This window comes from Tiliqua scincoides, chromosome 1, assembly GCF_035046505.1.
Source record: "Tiliqua scincoides isolate rTilSci1 chromosome 1, rTilSci1.hap2, whole genome shotgun sequence".
In the NCBI taxonomy this organism is placed as follows: Eukaryota; Metazoa; Chordata; class Lepidosauria; order Squamata; family Scincidae; genus Tiliqua; species Tiliqua scincoides.
Window position 1 is genome coordinate 225,254,895 of NC_089821.1, and position 20,976 is coordinate 225,275,870.

Below are 20,976 nucleotides of genomic sequence, written 5' to 3' on the forward strand. Positions count from 1 at the left end.
GAATGACATTGGGGTGATAGTGAGAGTTGTGGCCAAGCACTCTGCAATGTTCTGTCATTGTTTGGGGGTCAACAGTAATAAGAGGAGGGGGAATTACTAAAGAAAAGAGCTTTCAGTCCTTTGTTTTCCTATCCCAAACTCAGTCTCACTCGGTCTGTCATATGGTTCTTTAAGCCAGACCTGGGTTTGTCTCACTCTGGATGACCCTGACTTGACTTCATATTGAGGCTTGTAGATTTGTTCCTGGGAGGGACCCACGGGGTAACAAAGGGTCCAGCACACCTGGCAGCTCAGGCAGGTTCTTGTGTCAATTTAGAGAGGGGCTTCCTACGCTTAGGGCAGGGTTTGACATTGCAGGCCCACCTACAAGCCCCAATCATGTTATCACTCAAAGGGCAGAGGGGTACCAGGATGCCTTTGTCTTTGGCCTCTGTGGGTAGTTTTGGTCTGAGGGCAAGGTCTGTACTTTCCTCCTTTCTTCCTCCTTTCTTTTCTGTTCCTGTTGCTATTCCTTCCCCAGTCGCTGCTGCTGCTGCTGCTTTTTTCTTCCCACTCCTCTTTCCCCTTCTCTTTCTTTCTCTGTCCTTTCCCTCTTCTGTCTCCTTTCCCTTCCAACCAGCCTGTTTAAAACCTTGATTGCTGTCGAATGTGGGGCCAGAAGCATCTTCTTGGCTGGTGGTATCTGGCAATGATATCATTGTTGGAATCCATGACATGGTTTTGCTGTATCTGCCCATCCATGGGACCTCGGGGCACCACAGGTCACAGAGTACAAAAGCCATCAGCACATGCATGTGCACACACTCACACGTACAGAAAATTCATTTACTTGTCTCAAAAAAGAGAATATGTGTTGTTTCTTCACAGCATAATTTATTGTTACCACTCAGATAGGTGTGTAACAAAAATAGGAAGAAGTCTGGGCTGTATTCAGAATTAACCTTGCTGAGGGACTCTTTCAGGATGTACTGAGGAATGCATGAATAACCAACAATAATATAGGCCAGAGCTTACAAAGTCAAGCATCTGACCTCCCTTTTTCTGAAAGTTGGAGTGTGGGGTTGAGATAGGAAAAGAATCAGCAGGTGCCTGGCCTTCTTGCTACCTGATGTATCTGGCAGTAAGAACAAGGAACCCATGGGGATGTCCTTGATGGACAGAATATACTGTGTGATGGAGTGATGGCTTTCTATTATATACATTAAGGTTTGGACAAAATAACTGATGGTAACAACAAATCTCTCCCACCCCCCACCCCCCACCCGGGTTGAGAATCCATTCTTATAGCATCTCCTGGTTGGATTGCAAAGAATATATAGACAGCTGCTATGAGTTTAAGACACTAAACCACCTCATGCTCAATTAACCTGGAGAAACCATCCAAGTAATCCATAATAGATTGCTATCATGCAACTGGATCTCCATACTGTAACAGGACCCACAGTGATTAGTAATCAAACTGCACTCAGTAAAATAGTTTATATGAAGTCAGCTGCAGTCCAGTTTTTCTGGCAGACACTTTAGAACCATAATTACCTTCATCTCTCTCTTTAATGCAACTCATTGTGCTTCTGTCATTGCAAGATATTCTAGAAGCTAAGGAGGGAATACTCATTTCCTGGATATTTACTACGCAATGCACAAATTAAGGACAGTGTCAGATGTACATCTCAATTTCCCTACTTCTTGTGGGTTTAACAGAGACTCTTAAAGCTACCCGAGCATTTGCTTATTGTGGTTTAATAAAGTACACTATATTATATTTGGCTCAAGGGACCCATTCCGTTCAGATGCCAATTTCCAGAAACAAGCTTGCAAGCACAGCCTCGTTACACAGACTTCTCTGTTATTGGCTTAGAGGAGCAATTCAGATGCCGGTAGATCGGCTGTTTTAATAAAAATAACTCCTGCCTGATAATTAAGGTCCTGCTTGCACAAGGTACTGAAGTACCCTCAGCAAGAAATGCCACAAAGCCTTCCTAAGGGAATCATGGGATATTTAGTTTTGTTACAAACTTTCTCCACCACAAGTTCATGAAGGGGAAACAAATCATAAAAGCACTTTGCTGAACGATTTCTGGACTTCTTCTTCTTTGTCCTTCTCTAGCATCAGCTATTTAACAGTTTCTTATTGACTGGCCATTGAGGGTGACAAATCCAGTAGCGAATTTGTCAAATTTTGTAGCAAATATGGGATATTGATGTCAAACCACAATCAGGCTATATAGGGAGACTTTAAAATTTTTGGTCATGCTAGGTTTCATTCCACCATGATACAGTAATGTCTTAGTCGTTCCCTCAAGCTATCACTACAGTACAGTTTCTGTCAGTGTTTCTATTTATAAATCTCTATTTTAAGCAGTGCTATGAAAACACAGTCCATAATATATTTGCCCAGGTTTTAAAAAGATTTAAACTCTTGTGAAGATATGGAAAAATGCTTCCTTCTAATTTAAGAATCTTGTAGGTTATGGCTCAGTTCCCAAGAACCGCACAACTAATTACAAGTGTTATGGGCTTGCATTTCTTGAAGATAAGGCCACCTCTTCTTTCCTCACAGTGCCTCAGGAGGATTCTGTGTCTGGGGCAGCATGGTTAAATAAAAGGGCAGTTGCCAGAAGGTACCAATGTGAAGAGTCCTCTGCTACCACTTCAACTTGACTTGCATACCTCCAAAAGTATAATGAAATAAATTGGGGGGGGAGGGGTGAGTACTGAATGCAATAACAATACATATGTCTTTTTCCAGTGCACCTTGCCAAGCAAAAAATGTTCAATCAGAAATATAATTTTTTAATCACTGTAAATCTCCAACTGTGTAATTAGAAGTACCTTCCGCTGTTACAAAGGGCTCTCTACACACCAGCCCAACGGCCCACTCTTCCATAGGATTGGGCTGCAAATCTTTGTAATACATTTCTAAAACCTTAACCTCAATACTGAGTCTACTATCTGAGCAAATACCAATAAGCCTTCTCATAAAAGAAATTCATATGTCAAATATAAACATTTCTAGATTATGTTCCCTTTTATTTATATAAAAATGTCTGAGAGCTGGAAACAGTCTTAAACCTAAGCTATTTTTCCTGTGTTTCCATTTTATTTTTTTTAATTTTTTGTGCAGAAAAGTACATGGCCAAATTTGAGTTAGTCAATCTGGTCAGTTAGAACTTGGAGGTTTGGGTCTGAAAACCATAAACTTTATAATCTTCCTTTTAGACATAATTAATGAACAGATTTTCTACCAGATTTTCTCTCTCTCTCTCTCTCTCTCTCTCTCTCTCTCTCTCTCTGTGTGTGTGTGTGTGTGTGTGTGTTATTGATTTTGTGTTAGTAGCTCTTATCATCTGCAAAATGTGGAAAGTTTACTGATTACTCTGTTTGATCCAGTGCTCTTTATAAGAAATACATATTTCTTACATAAATACATAAATATGTATTTTACTTATATGTTGTTACTTATAACATTAATTTTAAAACTGCCACACTGTACAAAAAACCAATAAGAAATTCTAAAATCCATGTGTATTAATTGGTTCTGTCTGTATATATTTTCTAGAATAGATATATTTCATATCATTAGAGTTATATGGGTATATCAGTATTACATGTTCTCCTGTGGTTTTTACAGGCTTTATAAGAAACTGGTTCATTTTAAAGAAGACCGGGTTTATATATACAGGTCCAGACTATTTATACACTGATTTTTTATACATGGATTTGACTCAACACAAATGGCCACTGCAAATGAGAAGGAAATTGCTGATCCATGGAGAAAGGGAAAAATGCACCCCTTTAAAATAAGTTTTAAAAACTGAACAGTACTTTAACAATAGCCTACTTAATGAAAGAGAGAGAGGGCAGCTGGCTGACAATCCATCAATCCTTCTCTCTCCAGGTGACCCCTCCCTTCCCCCTGAGCAGGTGAAAGAAAGGTGATCCCTTTGCATTGGTGAAGGGAGGGGCTGAGTGTAAGCTCTCAACTCTTTGTAAGCTCTTGGAGGAGGACTGATTGATGGATTGTCTTGTTAATGACTCTTATCTTACATCACAAAGGTCAGCAAGGCTGTTTTTAAATCACCTGAGCAAAGAAACTTTGTTTTTTAAATGGATTTGCTATAGTGTGTTTTTTGCCATCCAAGTGAGAGCTTGGAATGGAACCCACATCGAATATGAGGCTCAACTTGTAATATGATCTCATCATTTTTAACTATTTAAACTCTTAAATGACCAAGCCAAACTGAAACATTGAGGGGAAAAACTGACACCAAATCCACAGTATTGCGGTAAACAGGATCTGTGATCTTCCAGTATCCTAGAAGTATGCTTTAGTATGGCCATTTGAATACAGGTTTTACTCCATAATTATTGAATGTAATCAATCAACCTTTTTCTGTTTTGTAATTTCTGTTCATGAGAACACCACGAGATTTATTGAGAGCTGCATTACAGGACTATTTGATGGACTGCCCATTGCCTCCACAGACATAGGCCTAGTTCTCACTGGGGTTCTCACCTAGTTCTCGCCGGTGTCTGAGCTGTACTACTTGTGATTGCAGGTAGGGATACATAGGTAGAAATGCTCCTTTTTGTATAAATTGCATGCAATTTTGCATGAACACATGAAACTGCCTTATATAGCAGACTATTGTCTCTCTAGCTCAGGGTTCTCTACAGTGACTGGGATTGGCTCTCCATGATTTCAGGCAGGAGTCTTTCCCAGACCTACTTGGAAATATTAGGAATTAAACCTGGGACATAAGAAGAGCCCTGCTGAATCAGGCCAAGGCCCATTTAGTCCAGCTTCTTGTATCTCACAGTGGCCCACCAAATGCTTCAGGGAGCATACAAGACAGCAAGACAGAATCTGTGTCCTGGTGCCCTCCCCTGCATTTGGCATTCTGAGAGAGCTTACTTCTGAAATCAGTAACTCACACATACCTAGGAACTTGCACGTACCTTGTGCATTCAAAGCACGTGCTCTACCATTGACCTGCAGCCCACCCCCAATGTAATAGATCCAGCATGCTGTAAGTCTCCATGCTCCATGTCGTGTTCCCAATAGAACAGCATAGGAACTCGGATCATGATAGTCCCACACTTTACAGCTGGTATGGGTTGCTGAACAGAGACCATATCCAACAACATTCCCATGACAACTGTAACAAGTGCTTCAGACTCAGCAGAAGACACAGGTACCTTGAAACTGACACGCAGCCAGTGGCCTATATGTTACCCTCCTGTGGTTGGTATTATAACACTGAACAACTTTATGCTATTTGGTGGCTAGCTAAGATGAAGTGTTTGTGTATATTCTTGTCATGTGAAGGTTGCATTTTTTGGCCTAAGGTTTCTATGGTCCATTCTGTATTTGAATGGAAAACATACTTGTGGGCAAAACTATTTCTAAGCTAAACACTTAATTCTGTGTTACAACGCTGAACCCACAGTGTCACATTCTGTGGTTTCAACTTCAACCCTTTAACAAGAAATTATTTATGTAAGCTGTCAGATCTGCACAATATAGGTGGCTGTGCAAAAAGGAAAGAAATTGAGGCATGGACACTGTGCTAGGAACATTTCTTGACAAGCTCTCTAGCTGGCTTTTGCTTGTCTGTGAAGAAGAATTCACTGAGGGTGAATTATTCATGACATCAAGCTCAACCTTCCTCAGGTCAACCATTTTATTCCCAAGCCTGTTGAAACTGAAGCAAAGCATGAAACCCCAGAAGAATGTTTCACTGTTGATAACACCTGCAAAGAACAGAGATGCCAGTGTGCAATCCTTACTGCTCACTTACTTGCCAATGCTGGAACGCAGGAAAGTAGAACATTTGGCCTGTGTTTGCTCTAGAGTTGGGCCTTTCTGTGCTTTCACGTCAGGTTACGCAACCAAGTTATAAAATTCCCAGTGACAAGGTCTGTGTTTTGCTTAAATACCGAGAATTTCTTCATAAACAGAGTCCTATTACTTAAATACTGCCTCAGTTTTATCCAGCGCACGTTTCTAAACCCACAGATAATTTATTGAAAAGTTTCTTGTCACTCAGAGATACATGTTATTTATGGATTTGCTATGAACATGAAGGCTGTCACATGTCAAGCTTGATCCTAAGGGGGCACAGACTGGCCCCCTGTGCTGGTATGGAACACGCATACCCAGGGATCACCATTGATGTTACACTATTCTGGGCACTCTACTGCCTTCCATTTTTGTTGGCATCCTTCAGTTTTCGAAGACCGCAGTATCGCGCTCTGAATGGTGGTTCTGGGACAGTGTGTCCTCTCCAGTGCGCAAAGCCTGGGTAAAGGAGATATGGAGGATAGACTGTTTCCCATGCAGCAAATCCCCCCTCTCCACGTCACTGAAATGGTCCAGTGGAAAGGCAGAGGCCAATACGGTTGGTTCCAGCGGCATCGCAGGAGTTGCCAGAACATGACTGTGTTCAGCCATGAACTGCCTCAGGGACTCCGGCTCCAGATTTTGCCTCGATGTTGACTCCGGAAGCCTTTTCCATAACTGGATGTAGCCACAAGGCAGTGGAGGTTTGGGATCAGAGTTTTCCCTCTCTCAGATGAGCTGCCTTCGCAGGCTAACGAGTCCCATCTACCCGGTGGCTGTTTAGTCGCCTCTTAAGAAAAGTACAGCCAAACTGAGGGCCTATTCTTATCCCCCAGCCCCCAGGGGAAAGCCTTCCATTGTATGTCAGCCTTCCATTATAGTCATACAAAAGCACTTTAATTAAGGATCATGCAGAAAGCTACCCCTTAGCTTCAGAGGCCTTGGCAAAAGTAAATTATAATACTTGGCATTTAGATAGCAATTTTTGAGTGTTCAAAGTCATTAGCTATATTAACTCAGGGGCAACTATACATGACACACAAATGAATGTAAGAGATCCCCAATGCCTTTTTTGAAAAGGGCAAATTAGCTGCAGGAAGGGGGGAATTAAGAACAGAGTAGTGGTGCAGGAGAGGCTGTTTCATTCTTTCCTTGCTCTCTGTTTTTGCACTACACATCTTCCATCAAATGTGTGAAATATCTAGTTAGCCCCTAGTTACTGAGGTGTGGGTCAAAGTTGGGGGGGGGGGAACCATTCTTGGCCGCAGCAACCAGCTGAGCCTCCAGATTCAAGGTTAGAACCAGTATCACCCCTAGACTATAAACCTGCTTTTCCAAAGAAAGTACAATTCCATCTAGAACAGGCAGCTTTCCTACTATCAACATCTCTACCTTGCTTGGCTTAAGTTTCTGTTTATTAACCCACATCCAGTCATCCAGTCCTGCCAGAACCTCTACAGCTTCCCTGGTACCAGATGGAAATGAGAAGCAGGGTGGATGAAGTGGACTACACTTCAAACCCCTGAAGAACCCCTCCCAGTGATTGCTGGACCCTACAAGCCAATGTCCAAGGGGATGCACAGAAGTCTCCCAGCACTTGCTCCATCACCTGTCCCAAGAATGGTGGGCTTGACACTGGCCAATAATGATCAAGGGTTGCAGGGTCCAGAGAGAGAGAGAGAGAGAGAGAGAGAGAGAGAGAGAGAGAGAGAGAGAGAGCTTTTTCAACTAAGACTGTACAGTTGTATCCTCGTATTGCTTGTATCTTGCCCTTTCTCAATAAGGCATTCACTGTGTTCACTATCCAATGGCCAGACCACCCCTGGATGCCTTAAGTAGGATCCAGCTTGTAGTCAGTCTCAAACTTTCAAGCCACCTGCTGAATAAATTGGAACATATCCATCAAGACAGGGCAAATAAAAGTCTTAACTTTGCCTGGACAACAGTACACTAAATAATGGAGCAGGCTGCCAACTATTCTGCACTGCATGCCCCATATGGCTACCCTACCCTTCTTTCTCCTTAATTCCCATGAATTAAGATGTGAACATAATGAATTAAGATGTAATGCCGATATAAAGTCCATGTAGGTTTTCCTTATACATATATGACAGCTGAATAGACAAGTGATGGAAAGCATCCAAAACCACACCTTTTCTTTCCTTCAGATGAGCCTGGAACATGTTACTCAGTGACATGACAAGCTGAGATATAGCTGTTAACTGAACAAAACAGAAAAACATTCCTAAATGAGATGGAAAAAGAAGCCAATTTTTTAGTGCTATTTACAGCCCAGTTCTAGAAGTCCCATTGTGTTTACTTGGGCTTACTCCAAGGTAAGTGGGCATAGGATTTCAGCCTAGCAGCCCAATCTTATACTTACTGCAAGGAACTGACCAATGCTGGTTCCTCCTTTATGATGGCACTGACTACCATAAAGCAATCAGTGCCTGTTGGAAAAAGCATTCTGACAGTGAGCAATTTAGTGTGCTGTAAGGGGCACCATTGGGAAGGCCTGTATCTTTCCACCACCATCATCTGAGATTTCCCCACTCTCTGGAGCAGGTAAGATGACAGAAGAGGCAATAAGGTGCCAGGACGGCAGAAAGCAGGCAGAGAGGGGGCAAAATGGGGAGTGAAAAGAAAGGACAGGATAGGCAGATTGAGTCCCAGAAGGGGGGTAGGATCAGCAGAGCCAGCACCGCCAATATCCTAACTCCCTTTCCTGGTCTGATCCTGCAGAGCATATCAGTACGGACCTATGACAGCAAAATAGCTGTCATAGATCCGAGGAGACCACCCATGCTACAGTGGCTTAACTCCGGGTAAGGGAACAATTGCTCTTTTATCTAGAGGAGACCTCCTGGACTTCTCCCCTCAATCATAGAAGACTTCTTTCCTAAAGAAACAGGAACAAGAAAAAGTGACTGAAGAGCTTCTCTGGAAGCTCCTGCACTGTGACCACTCCATCCTGTGACATTATGTCCTAAAGAGGTCACCAATTGGAGGTAACTAATAATGCTTATGAAACTGTCAGATCCAATAGTACTGCAGAAATCAACATAATTTAAAAATAAGTTTTTAAGTGAGCTTTCCCATAGTTATAAGACAGAACTGAATGGCTTCACTCCCTTTCCCTAGGCATAGATTTTATGCCCAATAACTACACTGGCATAATAAACCTCTGTTTCCATTACCACACCCTACCATAGCATCATAAGATTTGTCTTTTAATTTGTAATCTAAAGAATCAGGAGAAATATGAAAAGTCCCACACCTCAGTAAACACCCAAAAGCAGAAGGAAGAAAATAATATCCTTGTGTTCCTCTTTAAAAAAATGAACACCTTTGAGTGATAGGAAGGTCTAAATGACAGGAAAATAAGCAAAAAATAAGAGAAAATTGGGGTTTTTCACTACACTATCAGAGAAAAAAAAAATGGGCGGTTTTCCAAAGCTTGACCAAACATTAGAAAGGTCTGGCTTATTCCCATATTTTATATCTTGCATATTTCCAGATGTGAGATGATTAGGAACCAGACTTGTCTGGTTTGCATTTTCTTCTGTGATATAAAAAAAATCTATAGTTTCACATGTGCGCACTGAAATGTCAAGAGTCACAGGTGTAGAGTTAATGTGGCATCATGAACTCAGAGGAAAGGGCAAAGGAACTCTTAATTTACCCCAAGCAGAAAACAGGTTTTTTTTTGCATTTTTTGAAAAGGTTGCAGTGGAAAAGTAGCATTCACATTTAACAACAAATCTCTTAGCTATATGTTGTCTAATAAACACAGCAATTTACTGAAAGGTATAAGTCATACTGAAAAGTGCCGTTGTATACCTACCTTGTCTTTATACTGACTTCCATAGTGTATTTTTTTTAAAGCTGAACTTTCAATTCCAATCGCTCCGATTCCCACCTCCGATCGCTCCACTTTCACTGCTGCGGGGAGCCCTAACAAAGATTCGCACCAGGCTCCCCGCACCCTGGGTCGGCTGCAGGAGGCTTGGGTAAGTGCTCTCAAGCCCCTGCAGTCCCCTGAGTGGCACAATCCTGAGGATCGCGCCGCTGCCTCCTCCCTGCCTCCAGGCTGCCCCCGCCCCTTAAGGAGGCAGAGGCCAGGACCCACAGGCTGGGGCGCTGCGACACCCGAGTTTGAAAAGCCCTGCTCTAAGGGCACAATCCTAACCAGGTCCCCTCAGAAGTAAGTCCTATTGTGTTCAATGGGGCTTACTCTCAGGAAAGTGTGGCTAGGATTGCCGCCTAAGTGGCCTGAGTGAAGGGAGGAGGGTATGAGAAACCTGGATGAATGATCATGAGCAACTGGGATAGCTTGTAGGAAATTGCAGCTGCCTGTCTCTCTCACAGGCAAAATGCTGCTGCAATAGCAACAAAATAAAATGGAATGAGGAACTTCATATTTTCAAGAAAGAATTTCAGTTTTAAATTTGTACCCTGACCTTTCCTTAACTAAACTTCAGGGTTAGTAAAGAATTCTGAAACCTGACTTTGACAAGTTAATTTCCAGATCATAATTTAAAAACTCATATACCACATGGCAGAGTCTTGGTATAAAAGAGTGGCAGATTTCCATGGAGGTGGATCAGATTAGTCAGAGTTGGACTGAATCTTAGTTGGGAAAACCTTCTGCTAAATTTGGTACAATATGCTGAACAAAATCTGCAGTCAGATTTATGAACATCTGACAACAGGGTGCTATAGATTTGCCCTTAGGTTCAGTGATGCAAGCCATTACTTGTGCAACTTCAGCTCAGTTCTAATCCTATTTCTTGATAAGTAGGCAGAACTGGCTGTCTCCACTCTACTGCCAGAAAACCTTCACCCCACCCCAGTACTGCCAGACTTCTGTTGGAGAGAGAGGCAACTCTTGGCGCCATGAATCAAATCAGATCAGTATAAGGACTATATGCTACAGACCAGGCTGGATCCCTGCCACAGTTAGTGCCCAACGGCTAACCGATCTTCCAAGATGAGGTGTCAGTGCTCAGGCATTGCCTCCCAGATCCTTGACTCCTATTCCTGCTCCCATCACACCCTGTCTACTCTTATCCCCCGGGTCTTACAGCTTTGGCAAGGGGTATGAGTGTGTTCTGCCTCTCCCAGCCAGCCAGAGGGTCAGAACCACAGGATGTAATGATGTTATCATTCCGCATGCAGTGTCCTGGCAAATGCCAAGAGACATCAGGAGACAGGGTTATTGAGCAGCACCCTACATCTTATTGTCTCTGGCAAGCAGTCAGTCATTTTGTAGGGAAATCTTATGCTTTCTAGTTGTGCCAACATTGCTGTCAGAAACAGTCTTGAAGTTGGAAAGGAATTATACCTTCTTAGCGGAGAACTCTGAGAGGTTCTTAGAGTTCTAAGGTCTCAATATATTGTATGGAAGCCTACCTGGGTTTTTGACCAAGCTAAGGTTCAGTCATTTTCCATCTTTCAGAACTATAACTTCTCATAATTTCTTATACCTCAGTCCTGGGCCAGTTTCCAAGACAGTTGGAGGCAACTGTTACCCTGCACATGCCCAATCTCATCTGATCTTGGAAGCTAAGCAGGGTCAGGCCTGGTTAGTACTTGGATGGGAGACCACCTGGGAATACTGGGTGCTGTAGGCTTATACCATAGTCTTTCGAGACTGAAGGTTGCCAACCATCCATCTGGAGGCATTACCCCTGACCCCCCAAATAAGACGCCACGCTGAGGTTTCTTGGATTAAACTAGGGCCACTTTATTAACAACAACAACACAAACAGCAGCAGGGCTAGATGGGGCCAGGGGGCTAGCCCCCCAGCATGCGGGGGCCTAAAATTGGGAGAAACGGACCTAGCCGTCTACCTCCCCTGGGGCTCAAGGGAGAACCAACTGACTTGGGCTGCCACCAGTCGATCAACTGGGTATAGCCTGTCTACGTCACCCCCCAAAGGGGGCAGGGGAGCTGGCCAGCTGGCTCGCTGGGCAAACCATGCAAGCGTAGCCAGACCAGTCAGGGGGGTTTGCCAGCCTACCTCTTCGAGCTGGCTAGGCATCATGTGGGCAGTTCTGGCTCGCCCCCCTTGACCTTGCTGCCCTGGATGGACACCGAGTTGCCCTACCTACCCCGCCCCGCATGCATCACGCCAAGTGACCGAGGAAAGAGAACCTATCAAAACCACACCTCCCACTACAGCAGTCTGGGGTAGGTGAAAAAACTGACACCTACGGCCAATCAAGGTGCCAGCAAAAAATTCCTACCCAGCCCTGCGAGAGCGACCAGCTAATCTCAGACTGTGCAAAGGGAGGGGGGTGGGGTTGCTGCTGCACCCCTGAGTGAGCTCCTGCGGGCGGGAATCGCCCGCGTGAGCTCGGCCCCCACTGCGCCAAACTGTGCGGACCAATGGGAGCCTGCCTCCTCAGCCTGCCCGCACAGCGCTAACGGTCTTTCCATGGATTGTCATGGCTTATAAATATGAGTCAAAGTACTGGTCAGGTAGCCACTTTGAGAAGTGACTCCCCTCCTGATTGCTTGAGAAAAGGACCATTATCTTTCCTGCCCCATTGCTTCTTATAAAGTGGGTGGGTGGGGAGGAACAGGATCCTTCTGGTCGGGCATTCTACAAGAAGCCATTTAGGAGGTGGTGGAGGAGGAGGTGAGTTCCGGCAGTGTGTGTGTGCTTGCTGGTGTGCATGGGCAAGGAGGTGGCAGAATTTGGAGGCAGCAGATACGCTGCTGTGGATCAGTTTGGGCTGCCTCTGGAGGAAGAGCTAAACTCATCATTCAGACTCTAAAATATAAATGTCTTCCTGATGAAATCCTGATGAAATCAGGTGCAACCTCTACATACTTATTATTATCCCCTTTGTCATTATCACCTTGTGTGTCTTCTTGACTTGGTTATCAAATGATAGATCATATTTGGTCTATCTTAATCATATGTTTTATTCATTTCTAACTTGCCAAACTCTTGCAGTTTTTTGTGTGGTATCCTTTGTTGTAAGAAAAAAAAAATTTTTTTCGTCATCATTTTCAGGCTTCAAAACTTTGTTAAACTCTAGCTTGATTGTGATGATCAGATTCTGGACTTGTAACATGCTAAATAACTGGCTTGATCTAGCATCCAGGGACATTTGTGTGAACTTAGAAAGTGAGGAGCCTGTCAGAAGTCTGAGAACCAATAAAAAATGTCCATCTAGTTTTAAAAACAAACTATCCCAATCTAGCCATAATGACGTCTCACTTCTAGACATAGTTCACGATTTAATTTGATTTCCTAAACATTGTGCCATTTGTGAACTGCCCTACTCAACAATCCTGGACAGCTGAGCAATCCTATCCTATCGGAATAGTGAACTTCCCCTGGAATAGCACAACTGTATCAGTAGGAAACTACTGGCATGGATACTACTGGCAGTTGTAGGGAGATTGGTACGTGTTCCAGTGCTGGTGTGAATGCACTAGTTGTGCTTTACGATCAGTTTTAGAAACCTGGCAAAACAAAGTTTTTAGGTGCTGTGGTAGCACACGTCCTGTGGTGCCTGACATGGAGACACCACTGATCTATAAGGCGGGGCACAGGCTGATGATTTCATGAAGCAGCACTGCTCCCAGCAGAGGCTGATCACAACGGATCATGATCAACAGACGGGTGGGAAGCATGGCTCATGGCAATCATTAAAAGTATGCTGCAGGGGTGGGTGGAGGGGCAGAAGGAGAGATGTGAAGGAGAGCGGGTGAAATGAAGGAGAAATGACAGGAGGATCGAGGAGAGCAAAGCCATAGAGGTGGGAAGGGACAAAGCGAAGACAGACTGGCTGTGGAAGGAAAAGGGCCAGAGGCAGATGCAGAAGCAGCAGCGGACCTTCCATTGGTTCAAAAGGGCAAATGTCCTGGGCACGGAGTTCATCTGCCTTTAGGACCACGTCAGAAGCCTCACTGAGGCTCCCAACGCATTCTGAAACTGTGCTGGAAGCACAGTTTAAGAGCCCAGGGAAGCTTTAGTAGGCTTTTCTGGTGTGTCCTGGAGTCGCAAAAAGCTCAGTGCGCTCCAGGTAAGTGGGGGTGGGGTGGCTTCATGGGAGGGACCATCACGGACCTTTGCCCCAGGATGCCCCAATAGGAGGTCTGCTACTGTGCAGAAGGGGAAAGCAGGTGGGAATAGCCATTGAAAAGCTGGGAATCTGAAAGGAGGTGGGAACTGGCTCACGCAGGAGGGATGACTAAGGCTTCAGTCAGATCCTTACCAAAGAACATAAGAACAGCCCCACTGGATCAGGCCGTAGGCCCATCTAGTCCAGCTTCCTGTATCTCACAGCGGCCCACCAAATGCCCCAGGGAGCACACCAGATAACAAGAGACCTCATCCGGGTGCCCTCCCTTGCATCTGGCATTCTGACATAACCCATTTCTAAAATCAGGAGGTTGCACATACACATCATGGCTTGTACCCCATAATGGATTTTTCCTCCAGAAACTTGTCCAATCCCCTTTTAAAGGCGTCTAGGCTAGAGGCCAGCACCACATCCTGTGGCAAGGAGTTCCACAGACCGACCACACGCTGAGTAAAGAAATATTTTCTTTTGTCTGTCCTAACCCGCCCAACACTCAATTTTAGTGGATGTCCCCTGGTTCTGGTATTATGTGAGAGTGTAAAGAGCATCTCCCTATCCACTCTGTCCATCCCCTGCATAATTTTGTATGTCTCAATCATGTCTCTTTTCTAGGCTGAAGAGGCCCAAACGCCGTAGCCTTTCCTCATAAGGAAGGTGCCCCAGCCCAGTAATCATCTTAGTCGCTCTCTTTTGCACCTTTTCCATTTCCACTATGTCTTTTTTGAGATGCGGCGACCAGAACTGGACACAATACTCCAGGTGTGGCCTTACCATCGATTTGTACAACGGCATTATAATACTAGCCGTTTTGTTCTCAATACCCTTCCTAATGATCCCAAGCATAGAATTGGCCTTCTTCACTGCCGCCGCACATTGGGTCGACACTTTCATCGACCTGTCCACCACCACCCCAAGATCTCTCTCCTGATCTGTCACAGACAGCTCAGAACCCATCAGCCTATATCTAAAGTTTTGATTTTTTGCCCCAATGTGCATGACTTACTTACATTGAAACGCATCTGCCATTTTGCTGCCCATTCTGCCAGTTTGGAGAGATCCTTCTGAAGCTCCTCACAATCACTTCTGCTCTTCACCACTCGGAAAAGTTTGGTGTCGTCTGCAAACTTAGCCACCTCACTGCTCAACCCTGTCTCCAGGTCATTTATGAAGAGGTTGAAAAGCACCGGTCCCAGGACAGATCCTTGGGGCACACCACTTTTCACCTCTCTCCATTGTGAAAATTGCCCATTGACACCCACTCTCTGCTTCCTGGCCTCCAACCAGTTCTCAATCCATGAGAGGACCTGTCCTCTAATTCCCTGACTGTGGAGTTTTTTCAGTAGCCTTTGGTGAGGGACGGTGTCAAACGCCTTCTGAAAGTCCAGATATATAATGTCCACGGGTTCTCCCACAACCACATGCCTGTTGACCTTTTCAAAGAATTCTATAAGGTTCGTGAGGCAAGACTTACCCTTACAGAAGCCATTCTGACTCTCCCTCAGCAAGGCCTGTTTGTCTATGTGTTTTGAGATCCTATCTTTGATGAGGCATTCCACCATCTTACCCGGTATGGATGTTAGGCTGACCGGCCTATAGTTTCCCGGGTCCCCCCTCTTTCCCTTTTTAAAAATAGGCGTGACATTTGCTATCCTCCAATCTTCTGGCACCGTGGCCATTTTGAGGGACAAGTTGCATACCTTAGTCAAGAGATCTGCAACTTCATTCTTCAATTCCTTAATAACTCTTGGGTGGATGCCATCAGGGTCCGGTGACTTATTGATCTTTAATTTATCAATGAGGTCTGAAACATCTTCTCTTTTAACCTCCATATGACTTAACTCCTCAGTCAGGAGGGGCTGTTCGGGCAGCGGTATCTGCCCGAGGTCTTCTGCCACGAAGACAGATGCAAAGAACTCATTTAATTTCTCTGCCATCAAGAGGGAACTGGGAACCACAGGAGACCAAGAAGCAGAGATCCTTGTGCCGAAGGGGCAGGCAATAATAATAATATACAGTATTTATATACCGCCTTTCTTGGTCTTTATTCAAGACTTTATTCAAGGCGGTTTACATAGGCAGGCTTATTAAATCCACGCAGGGATTTTTACAAATTGAAAGAAGGTTCTTTCTTTCAAGAACCACTACATTCAAGGTGTTACACTCCGATCTGGTTTAACATTCTGGCCTCCGTCCTCCCACGCTCCGAGCAGATGGAACAGCTCAGCTGCAGCTTGCCAGCTGCTTCAAGGTCGCACGGTGCCGGTGGCCTCGAACTGGCAACCTTGTGGATGTTAATCTTCAGGCAATTGGAGGCTCTACCCTCTAGACCAGACCTCCTGCCCCCAGAGAATGCCCCCAAGAAAATGCCCCCAATAGTGCTTGCAGTTTTGTCTGACAGCAGAATGCATGTGGACTCAGGCCACTTCTTGTATGTGCTCTCTGCAGTCTTCCAGAACTCTCTGATGGTAGAATTGTCCCCTGGGAGAAGAAGAGGAAGATGACAGATGCTGACTGAACACTGTTTGTATTTCTTCCTTATTTTTAAGGATTGCTTTTTCCCTAGAACATTGGTTCTTCAGAGGACATCACGAGCACGCTCTCTTTCTGATATTGCAGCTCCAGGATGTCCCTGTATTCTGCTGCCCCCGGGGGTCCAACTCAACATTGTCAGGACTCGAGAATGTTAGGTCCCAGTCACAGAAGGGACTTACTCAGACTCTTGCCTCTGCATTGTGTATTATGTCCTGGAGACCTTGCTTGTACTCTAGTGCCTGAGCCTGCACAATGTGGCCTAGCTTCCTGACACTGTGTGTGTACTGCTATTCTTCTCAGTAGCATAAGATCAGGTTGAGGTACTCGTCTGACCTTGGAAGCTAAGCAGGGTCGGGCCTGGTTAGTACTTGGATGGAAGACCGCCTGGGAATACTGGGTGCTGTCAGCTTATACCATAGTCTTTCGAGACTGAAGGTTGCCAACCATGCCTTTGCATCCTCTTCCACAGCTGACCAGTCCTCTCCCTGCTTATATTTCTTCTGTTTCTTCTGTGCCTGCCTCCCCCACTGTTTTTTTTCTTCCCCTTCTCCTCCTCTCTAGCAGCCCTTCTTTTCAGGTGATACCAACCCTCAATCCCTGTCCTTTGTTGGCCAACACTCCTAGCCCTTCCAACCTCTTCAGGGGGAATGGATCATCCTGCCTCCTGACAGCGCTTCTGCTGGACATCACCTTAGGGCACATTAGGCTACCACCAACCTGACCATCACCCTTATTGTTGATGCAGAGGCTCAGGAAGGGTGAGTCAGGTTCCACAGTCAACTTGCATAATTTTGATATGCGAACCCCACCCACTTTCCAGTGATTACATGTTGAGCTGTTTCTTTGGGGATAAGGCAGATACTAGCTTATGCAAACTAGATAGAATAGATAGTGGGCAATTTTTTTCACTATAAGAGTTTGCTTCTTGCTCAGACATGCCTTGCAGCCTGTGTATGATAACCAATTGGCTCCCAAATGAATGTATCTGTAAAGAAGTTTCATTGATTTTAACATAACTTATTTCCAGGTAAATATAAGTATATAGGATTGAGGTGCTGGTTAACTTGTTTCCAATTTTTACATGAATAAATTCATAAATTGTTCTGAAAATGGTTCACAAAAAGACTTTGTAATGCACATACCCCAGGGATTAATTTACTCCAGGGTGAGGGGAGCTAACTTTAAATGCTGGTAGGTATTTTGAATCTTCAAACTTGAAATCCTTTTAGCCACTTTATTCTGCTGTTCATCATAAGAACATAAGAACAGCCCCACTGGATCAGGCCATGGGCCCATCTAGTCCAGCTTCCTGTATCTCACAGCGGCCCACCAAATGCCCCAGGGAGCACACCAGATAACAAGAGACCTCATCCTGGTGCGCTCCCTTGCATCTGGCATTCTGACTTAACCCATTCCTAAAATCAGGAGGTTGCGCATACACATCATGGCTTGTACCCCATAATGGATTTTTCCTCCAGAAACTCGTCCAATCCCCTTTTAAAGGCGTCTAGGCTAGACGCCATCACCACATCCTGTGGCAAGGAGTTCCACAGACCGACCACGCGCTGAGTAAAGAAATATTTTCTTTTGTCTGTCCTAACCCGCCCAACACTCAATTTTAGTGGATGTCCCCTGGTTCTGGTATTATGTGAGAGTGTAAAGAGCATCTCCCTATCCACTCTGTCCATCCCCTGCATAATTTTGCATGTCTCAATCATGTCCCCCCTCAAGCGTCTCTTTTCTAGGCTGAAGAGGCCCAAACGCCGTAGCCTTTCCTCATAAGGAAGGTGCCCCAGCCCCGTAATCATCTTAGTCGCTCTCTTTTGCACCTTTTCCATTTCCACTATGTCTTTTTTGAGATGCGGCGACCAGAACTGGACACAATACTCCAGGTGTGGCCTTACCATCGATTTGTACAACGGCATTATAATACTAACCGTTTTGTTCTCAATACCCTTCCTAATGATCCCAAGCATAGAATTGGCCTTCTTCACTGCCACCGCACATTGGGTCGACACTTTCATCGACCTGTCCACCACCACCCCAAGATCTCTCTCCTGATCTGTCACAGACAGCTCAGAACCCATCAGCCTATATCTAAAGTTTTGATTTTTTGCCCCAATGTGCATGACTTTACACTTACTGACATTGAAGCGCATCTGCCATTTTGCTGCCCATTCTGCCAGTCTGGAGAGATCCTTCTGGAGCTCCTCACAATCACTTCTGGTCTTTACCACTCGGAAAAGTTTGGTGTCGTCTGCAAACTTAGCCACTTCACTGCTCAACCCTGTCTCCAGGTCATTTATGAAGAGGTTGAAAAGCACCGGTCCCAGGACAGATCCTTGGGGCACACCGCTTTTCACCTCTCTCCATTGTGAAAATTGCCCATTGACACCCACTCTCTGCTTCCTGGCCTCCAACCAGTTCTCAATCCACGAGAGGACCTGTCCTCTAATTCCCTGACTGTGGAGTTTTTTCAGTAGCCTTTGGTGAGGGACCGTGTCAAACGCCTTCTGAAAGTCCAGATATATAATGTCCACGGGTTCTCCCACATCCACATGCCTGTTGACCTTTTCAAAGAATTCTATAAGGTTTGTGAGGCAAGACTTACCCTTACAGAAGCCATGCTGACTCTCCCTCAGCAAGGCCTGTTCGTCTATGTGTTTTGAGATCCTATCTTTGATGAGGCATTCCACCATCTTACCCGGTATGGATGTTAGGCTGACCGGCCTATAGTTTCCCGGGTCCCCCCTCTTTCCCTTTTTAAAAATAGGCGTGACATTTGCTATCCTCCAATCTTCTGGCACTGTGGCCGTTTTGAGGGACAAGTTGCATACCTTAGTCAAGAGATCTGCAACTTCATTCTTCAATTCCTTAATAACCCTTGGGTGTATGCCATCAGGGCCCGGTGACTTATTGATCTTTAATTTATCAATGAGGTCTGAAACATCTTCTCTTTTAACCTCTATCTGACTTAACTCCTCGGTTAGGAGGGGCCGTTCGGGCAGCGGTATCTGTCCGAGGTCTTCTGCCGTGAAGACAGATGCAAAGAACTCATTTAATTTCTCTGCCATCTCTAAGTCTCCTTTTATCTCCCCTTTCCCTCCCTCACCATCCAGAGGGCCAACCGCTTCTCTAGCGGGTTTCCTGCTTCTAACATATTTGAAGAAGCTTTTATTATTCCCCTTAATGTTGCTGGCCATGCGTTCCTCATAGTCTCGTTTGGCCTCCCCTATCACCTTCTTACATTTCTTTTGCCACAGTTTATGTTCCTTTTTATTCTCTTCATTAGGGCAAGACTTCCATTTACGGAAGGAAGCTTCCTTGCCCTTCACAGCCTCTCTAACTTGGCTGGTTAGCCATGCGGGCACTCTCCTGGATTTAGTGGAACCCTTCTTTCTTTGCGGTATACACCTCTGCTGGGCCTCTATTACTGTTGTTTTAAGCAGCCTCCATGCACTCTGGAGAGACTGGACTCTTTTTACCCTCCCTTTCAACCTCCTTCTAACCAGCCTCCTCATTTGAGAGAAGTCCGCCCGTCGGAAGTCAAGGAATGATCACACTCATCATTTACAATACTTAGAAGATTAGGGACAAAGGAAGTGAAGGAGCCAATCATTTTATAACACCTCACGTTTCCTTTTGCATGGTAGAAGGAATAATTCAAATGGGAAAAGTTTTACGTTAAACTGGCAACATATTAAAATATTTAATGCATCCTGTGTAGAAGTATGGAAATTAGACAATGTTCAAACAGCCATAAACCAGATGGCCAGATAAACCCCTAACCTAAACTCACATGCACATTTGTGCAGTAAAGGCATGTGTATCTCTTATACCACAGGCACTGAAATTTGAAATTTCAAAAATTAAACTCAAGGTACATTTCAGGGTTCCTCCCAAGGAGAACCAGCAGAGAATTTTCAGGGAAGTCAAACAAGTTTCAATAAGACTACTGGTAATTTCTATAGGGGATTGTGCCCATTCCCAGAGGTGACACCAAAATTTCACACAGAGTAAAATAGGAAGTGAATTTCAGGGTTTTTCCCAAGGCAAAACATCTACACCTTATTGAGGGATGCCAAACAAGCAAAGTTTTTCAGGGGCATGTTGCAGATCTACATAATATACCCATTTGCAGTAGACATAATTCACTTTACTAACATTCATGTAACAGAAATCCATTTGGATTCATTCCTCTGCATTAAAGGCATGAAACTAAATTTTTTAAAAGTAATTTTCTGGAATGTTCCTTAGCTTTATAGTGATGCTCCTCCCAAATTGTTTCAGCCACCTGGCTGAAGCTGGATTAAAAAAGGAAGAAAGCCTAGATAATATCTATAGGTCAGAGCAGATCTTTTGTGATATAGCAGCTGTGCTTCTTTCTCTTAAAAATGGGAAGGAATAAGATCACTAAAATCTTCACATACAAAAAGAAGTAACTGGTTGCTCCATTTTCAATAGAAATGGAAATTAAACATTTAAGTTTGGCTGTTAAC

General features: G+C 44.5%; 1 protein-coding gene and 1 pseudogene across 1 annotated transcript in view; both read left to right on the forward strand.

Annotated features, from left to right (window-relative positions):
* Positions 1–20,976, forward strand: part of SMOC2 (SPARC related modular calcium binding 2) — a 105,769-nt gene that overhangs the window by 74,315 nt on the left and 10,478 nt on the right. The gene's annotated exons all lie outside the window — the stretch shown is intronic.
* On the forward strand, positions 11,356–11,475 carry LOC136637155 (5S ribosomal RNA; annotated as a pseudogene).